This window comes from Cyanistes caeruleus, unplaced genomic scaffold, assembly GCF_971803275.1.
Source record: "Cyanistes caeruleus unplaced genomic scaffold, bCyaCae1.hap1.1 HAP1_SCAFFOLD_124, whole genome shotgun sequence".
NCBI classification, from domain to species: domain Eukaryota; kingdom Metazoa; phylum Chordata; class Aves; order Passeriformes; family Paridae; genus Cyanistes; species Cyanistes caeruleus.
This window is the reverse complement of record NW_028255921.1, coordinates 117,669-125,063: the sequence shown is the minus strand read 5'-3', so window position 1 is coordinate 125,063 and position 7,395 is coordinate 117,669. Positions and strand designations below refer to the sequence as shown.

Genomic DNA, 7,395 nt, shown 5'->3' with positions numbered 1-7,395 from the left:
CATCCCCAGCCTCTGTGCACAGCCCGGGCCAGTGGCCCAGCAGCTGGAGTGGAAAAGAGCAGCTTCATTAGATCCAACTTCAAGCTCACTCCTGCAGTTGAAAGGCTTCTCCTCTCTGTGCCCATCTTTCCTAGAGCTGCAGGGAGGCCTCGCCAGCCCCCTTCTCTTTCCAGGCTGAGCATCCCCAGCCCCACACGGACAGCAGTCCGATGCGTGGCAGTCAAGGCTAAAGGGTAGCAAATGGCTACATCAGGAAGTGAGAGATGGAAGCTTTTGGAGATGGAAGCTTTACCTCTAAATGTAGAAAAGAAAGAAAAGTGGAGGGGGAAATGGTGGGACTCTGGCTCTGTTCTAACTGGCGAAGATTTTCTTTTCTTCTTTTCTGTCGTGCTAACCCAAGTTTTGTTGTTTGAAAGGAGGTTTAGCAAAATATCCATCGTCTTCTCCACTGCTGAAACACTGAACAACATCTGGGCAGGCTGAGGATGCAGAGCAAAACCTGCAAATATCTACTGCTGATCGTGATCCTGGGGAATGCAGCTAAAGCCAGCCAAAAGCAATTTCTGGAAAGTCAAGCCTGGCTTACGTTTTCTGGAGTTTGGTTGTGCCAACTTCACCAGTCATTTCTAAAAAAGGAAAAGAAACTCCAAGCAAAAGAGAGAAAAACACAAAGAAACCAACCCAAAGAAACCAATCAAACAAACAGATAAAACACCCCCAATCAAACCAAAGGCAATGAGAAGTTAGGACTAGTTGTAAGGATATCACAGCAGGCGAATGGCTGCTTCCTACTTGGATCACCATCCAAAGCCACCTAGAACAACTTCTCCAAAACATATCCAACAGGAGAAATGGAAAAAGTGATCCATGGCAGCTCTGCATTGTGGTGAAGGATGAGCATGCAGTGGTCCAGATGCAGCATTGCCCACCCTCCAGGCTGCTGTTTGCTCTGCTGAAAGACTCTTGCAGGACTGTGGCCCCTCTCCATGCAATGGAAATCATTGCCACAGCTCTCAGTTGAGGCACTGGCATTTCCAGAGCCAGATTCAGGCACAATCCTACTGCCTGCTGCGCATCTGGGAAAGCTGCTGAGCATCTTCAGGCCTAGAAGCACAAAAGAGCTCAGGCTCTCCCCGAACTGGGTTTTCAGGGCAGCTTTCCATATCTCTGCAAGATTTCTTCATCCCTCAACACGTCTGACTTTATTATGTCCAATGATGCATTTGGGTTTCTTCCGTCCTCTTGTGTGCCCGTGAGTAACCTTCCACGTGGATGAAGGAGATTGTGTACAGGACAATTGATTGCGGCATTGCCATTTGGCTTCACTGTCACTCAGTTGAACACGGTCCTTATCTAAGAAGGACTTCCAAGAAATGGGTAGGAGTTTTGGCTGTGAGAGGAGCAGAAAGCACATTTTCTACAGCAAATTGCTAGCTGATGCACTTTCCTCCCTGCCAAAATAGTGATTGCCATTCATCTTCCTGGGAAGAATGTAAAGACCCATTCAGAGATGCCAGGTTCAGCTGGCCTGTGGCTTTGTGTACCTCATTTCACATGTCCAATTTCAAGGGCCACTAAAAGAGGCTCATGTTTGCCTTGCTACCCACAAGTGCTGTAGGTATTTCCAGGAGAAGAGGGAAAACATCGCTGTCCTGTGGTGTGGTAGAAATGCCACCACAACTGTGATTGTGTGAGCAAAGCCAGCCAGTGCTTTTTGGGGCAGCAGCAGCAGCTGAGAGTGTGGCAGAGCGGTTGTGATACTCTTTTTAGAGTCCTGCAAACATTGTTCCCGAAACAACCCACAGCTTTGCAAATGTGCCCGAAGAAAATGCAAAGAGAACTGGGGTGTGAAAATCAAAGACTGTTTATCTGTAGAAGAAAAGGAACAAGAATGAACTACACCACATATTTACACTGTAAGAATATTGGTAACAACAACAACAACAACAACAACAAACTATAGAACCTATTTACCTGAGAAGAGATCTAACAAAACTCTATGAAACGTATTTACAGACAACTTAAACAAACTCTAAAACCTCTATCCTGAACACAACAACTGTAAAACGTATGTACAGCAGGGTGGCATCTGTGTCTGTGATGTCCCTAAGTCCTGGAAGAAAAACAAGTAGCACGGTCAGTGCAGTCAGGCACGGAAGGGTGTTCCATGTGCTGCCGGTCTGGGACACTGGCCCAGTGGGACTCTGCTGCCAGAAGGGAGCCTGGCTGGGGGCTGTGGCCCAGGCACTGGAACAGGGCTTGTGTGGCCCACAGCAAGCCCAGGCCAGGCCAGGGATGGCCAGCAGAATCCAGTGCATGGGCTAGCGTGTCCCTGAGCAGGGAGTGCCCAGCCCGGCCCCAGGCTGGCAGCAGGGGACCCACTCTGCCTGTGGGGAGCACCTGCCTGTTCTGCTGCTGGCATCGGTCTTCATCCCAAGACCATGTCTTCCTCCTTGTCTTTTAGATCAATATCCATCTCTTCAATAGAATCTTTCGTTTCCACCTCCATCTCTTCCTCTGTCTCGTACATATCCGCATCCTTCTCTTCCTCTCCAGTATCCTCTCCGTCCACTTCCATGGCTTCTTCTCTATCAGTCTGTGTATCGACGTCCGTCTCCTCCTCTCCGTCTGTGCCAGCCTGCAGAGGTAGCAAAATTTCAGCGTGGGGTCCCTTTCCCAGCCTGTCCCACAGAGCTCCAGCCCAGCCAGGCAGCTGCGGGGTGTCCGCCTCCGTGGAATAGTACCATACCTCTTTTGGAACAAATGCAGACATCCTGCAGGGATGGAGAGCAAAATCCAAGCGATGGGGAGCTTTGGGGACTGCTGGGGGAATCAGGGAGCAGGTGGCAACAAGGTGACAGGGGTAGGCTTGGAGCAGGGTGAATGAAGAGCGTGCTGGCACAAGGAGCCAAGGGTTGTGTTGTGGCCGTTGCTGGATGCTGGAAGTTCTAGCTGGAGCGTGCACTGTGACATCACCGCCAGGAGTTCAGGCCCAGGCTGAAGTGGACAACAGAGACCGTAGAATGAATAATGGAATCCCTGGGTGCTTGGGCTTGGAAGGGACCCTAAAGACCATCTTGTTCCAAGCGGAGCAATCTTTGCCCAGAATAAGTTGCTCAGAGCCCCGCTCCCAGCTGGCCTTGGATGTTGCCAAGGATGGAGCATCCCCAGCCTCTGTGCACAGCCCGGGCCAGTGGCCCAGCAGCCGGAGTGGAAAAGAGCAGCTTCATTAGATCCAACTTCAAGCTCACTCCTGCAGTTGAAAGGCTTCTCCTCTCTGTGCCCATCTTTCCTAGAGCTGCAGGGAGGCCTCGCCAGCCCCCTTCTCTTTCCAGGCTGAGCATCCCCAGCCCCACACGGACAGCAGTCCGATGCGTGGCAGTCAAGGCTAAAGGGTAGCAAATGGCTACATCAGGAAGTGAGAGATGGAAGCTTTTGGAGATGGAAGCTTTACCTCTAAATGTAGAAAAGAAAGAAAAGTGGAGGGGGAAATGGTGGGACTCTGGCTCTGTTCTAACTGGCGAAGATTTTCTTTTCTTCTTTTCTGTCGTGCTAACCCAAGTTTTGTTGTTTGAAAGGAGGTTTAGCAAAATATCCATCGTCTTCTCCACTGCTGAAACACTGAACAACATCTGGGCAGGCTGAGGATGCAGAGCAAAACCTGCAAATATCTACTGCTGATCGTGATCCTGGGGAATGCAGCTAAAGCCAGCCAAAAGCAATTTCTGGAAAGTCAAGCCTGGCTTACGTTTTCTGGAGTTTGGTTGTGCCAACTTCACCAGTCATTTCTAAAAAAGGAAAAGAAACTCCAAGCAAAAGAGAGAAAAACACAAAGAAACCAACCCAAAGAAACCAATCAAACAAACAGATAAAACACCCCCAATCAAACCAAAGGCAATGAGAAGTTAGGACTAGTTGTAAGGATATCACAGCAGGCGAATGGCTGCTTCCTACTTGGATCACCATCCAAAGCCACCTAGAACAACTTCTCCAAAACATATCCAACAGGAGAAATGGAAAAAGTGATCCATGGCAGCTCTGCATTGTGGTGAAGGATGAGCATGCAGTGGTCCAGATGCAGCATTGCCCACCCTCCAGGCTGCTGTTTGCTCTGCTGAAAGACTCTTGCAGGACTGTGGCCCCTCTCCATGCAATGGAAATCATTGCCACAGCTCTCAGTTGAGGCACTGGCATTTCCAGAGCCAGATTCAGGCACAATCCTACTGCCTGCTGCGCATCTGGGAAAGCTGCTGAGCATCTTCAGGCCTAGAAGCACAAAAGAGCTCAGGCTCTCCCCGAACTGGGTTTTCAGGGCAGCTTTCCATATCTCTGCAAGATTTCTTCATCCCTCAACACGTCTGACTTTATGATGTCCAATGATGCATTTGGGTTTCTTCCGTCCTCTTGTGTGCCCGTGAGTAACCTTCCACGTGGATGAAGGAGATTGTGTACAGGACAATTGATTGCGGCATTGCCATTTGGCTTCACTGTCACTCAGTTGAACACGGTCCTTATCTAAGAAGGACTTCCAAGAAATGGGTAGGAGTTTTGGCTGTGAGAGGAGCAGAAAGCACATTTTCTACAGCAAATTGCTAGCTGATGCACTTTCCTCCCTGCCAAAATAGTGATTGCCATTCATCTTCCTGGGAAGAATGTAAAGACCCATTCAGAGATGCCAGGTTCAGCTGGCCTGTGGCTTTGTGTACCTCATTTCACATGTCCAATTTCAAGGGCCACTAAAAGAGGCTCATGTTTGCCTTGCTACCCACAAGTGCTGTAGGTATTTCCAGGAGAAGAGGGAAAACATCGCTGTCCTGTGGTGTGGTAGAAATGCCACCACAACTGTGATTGTGTGAGCAAAGCCAGCCAGTGCTTTTTGGGGCAGCAGCAGCAGCTGAGAGTGTGGCAGAGCGGTTGTGATACTCTTTTTAGAGTCCTGCAAACATTGTTCCCGAAACAACCCACAGCTTTGCAAATGTGCCCGAAGAAAATGCAAAGAGAACTGGGGTGTGAAAATCAAAGACTGTTTATCTGTAGAAGAAAAGGAACAAGAATGAACTACACCACATATTTACACTGTAAGAATATTGGTAACAACAACAACAACAACAACAACAAACTATAGAACCTATTTACCTGAGAAGAGATCTAACAAAACTCTATGAAACGTATTTACAGACAACTTAAACAAACTCTAAAACCTCTATCCTGAACACAACAACTGTAAAACGTATGTACAGCAGGGTGGCATCTGTGTCTGTGATGTCCCTAAGTCCTGGAAGAAAAACAAGTAGCACGGTCAGTGCAGTCAGGCACGGAAGGGTGTTCCATGTGCTGCCGGTCTGGGACACTGGCCCAGTGGGACTCTGCTGCCAGAAGGGAGCCTGGCTGGGGGCTGTGGCCCAGGCACTGGAACAGGGCTTGTGTGGCCCACAGCAAGCCCAGGCCAGGCCAGGGATGGCCAGCAGAATCCAGTGCATGGGCTAGCGTGTCCCTGAGCAGGGAGTGCCCAGCCCGGCCCCAGGCTGGCAGCAGGGGACCCACTCTGCCTGTGGGGAGCACCTGCCTGTTCTGCTGCTGGCATCGGTCTTCATCCCAAGACCATGTCTTCCTCCTTGTCTTTTAGATCAATATCCATCTCTTCAATAGAATCTTTCGTTTCCACCTCCATCTCTTCCTCTGTCTCGTACATATCCGCATCCTTCTCTTCCTCTCCAGTATCCTCTCCGTCCACTTCCATGGCTTCTTCTCTATCAGTCTGTGTATCGACGTCCGTCTCCTCCTCTCCGTCTGTGCCAGCCTGCAGAGGTAGCAAAATTTCAGCGTGGGGTCCCTTTCCCACCCTGTCCCACAGAGCTCCAGCCCAGCCAGGCAGCTGCGGGGTGTCCGCCTCCGTGGAATAGTACCATACCTCTTTTGGAACAAATGCAGACATCCTGCAGGGATGGAGAGCAAAATCCAAGCGATGGGGAGCTTTGGGGACTGCTGGGGGAATCAGGGAGCAGGTGGCAACAAGGTGACAGGGGTAGGCTTGGAGCAGGGTGAATGAAGAGCGTGCTGGCACAAGGAGCCAAGGGTTGTGTTGTGGCCGTTGCTGGATGCTGGAAGTTCTAGCTGGAGCGTGCACTGTGACATCACCGCCAGGAGTTCAGGCCCAGGCTGAAGTGGACAACAGAGACCGTAGAATGAATAATGGAATCCCTGGGTGCTTGGGCTTGGAAGGGACCCTAAAGACCATCTTGTTCCAAGCGGAGCAATCTTTGCCCAGAATAAGTTGCTCAGAGCCCCGCTCCCAGCTGGCCTTGGATGTTGCCAAGGATGGAGCATCCCCAGCCTCTGTGCACAGCCCGGGCCAGTGGCCCAGCAGCCGGAGTGGAAAAGAGCAGCTTCATTAGATCCAACTTCAAGCTCACTCCTGCAGTTGAAAGGCTTCTCCTCTCTGTGCCCATCTTTCCTAGAGCTGCAGGGAGGCCTCGCCAGCCCCCTTCTCTTTCCAGGCTGAGCATCCCCAGCCCCACACGGACAGCAGTCCGATGCGTGGCAGTCAAGGCTAAAGGGTAGCAAATGGCTACATCAGGAAGTGAGAGATGGAAGCTTTTGGAGATGGAAGCTTTACCTCTAAATGTAGAAAAGAAAGAAAAGTGGAGGGGGAAATGGTGGGACTCTGGCTCTGTTCTAACTGGCGAAGATTTTCTTTTCTTCTTTTCTGTCGTGCTAACCCAAGTTTTGTTGTTTGAAAGGAGGTTTAGCAAAATATCCATCGTCTTCTCCACTGCTGAAACACTGAACAACATCTGGGCAGGCTGAGGATGCAGAGCAAAACCTGCAAATATCTACTGCTGATCGTGATCCTGGGGAATGCAGCTAAAGCCAGCCAAAAGCAATTTCTGGAAAGTCAAGCCTGGCTTACGTTTTCTGGAGTTTGGTTGTGCCAACTTCACCAGTCATTTCTAAAAAAGGAAAAGAAACTCCAAGCAAAAGAGAGAAAAACACAAAGAAACCAACCCAAAGAAACCAATCAAACAAACAGATAAAACACCCCCAATCAAACCAAAGGCAATGAGAAGTTAGGACTAGTTGTAAGGATATCACAGCAGGCGAATGGCTGCTTCCTACTTGGATCACCATCCAAAGCCACCTAGAACAACTTCTCCAAAACATATCCAACAGGAGAAATGGAAAAAGTGATCCATGGCAGCTCTGCATTGTGGTGAAGGATGAGCATGCAGTGGTCCAGATGCAGCATTGCCCACCCTCCAGGCTGCTGTTTGCTCTGCTGAAAGACTCTTGCAGGACTGTGGCCCCTCTCCATGCAATGGAAATCATTGCCACAGCTCTCAGTTGAGGCACTGGCATTTCCAGAGCCAGATTCAGGCACAATCCTACTGCCTGCTG

General features: G+C 50.0%; 1 long non-coding RNA gene across 1 annotated transcript; it reads right to left on the bottom strand.

Annotated features, from left to right (window-relative positions):
• Window positions 1-333: 333 nt before the first annotated feature.
• LOC147646101 (uncharacterized) lies at window positions 334-6,117 on the bottom strand. Its single transcript, XR_015281960.1, has 5 exons — window positions 5,912-6,117; window positions 5,567-5,800; window positions 2,750-5,275; window positions 2,405-2,638; window positions 334-2,113 (listed from the first exon to the last, which is right to left on the bottom strand). It is a non-coding gene; the product is annotated as an uncharacterized LOC147646101 (long non-coding RNA).
• Between the last annotated feature and the right edge of the window lie 1,278 nt (window positions 6,118-7,395).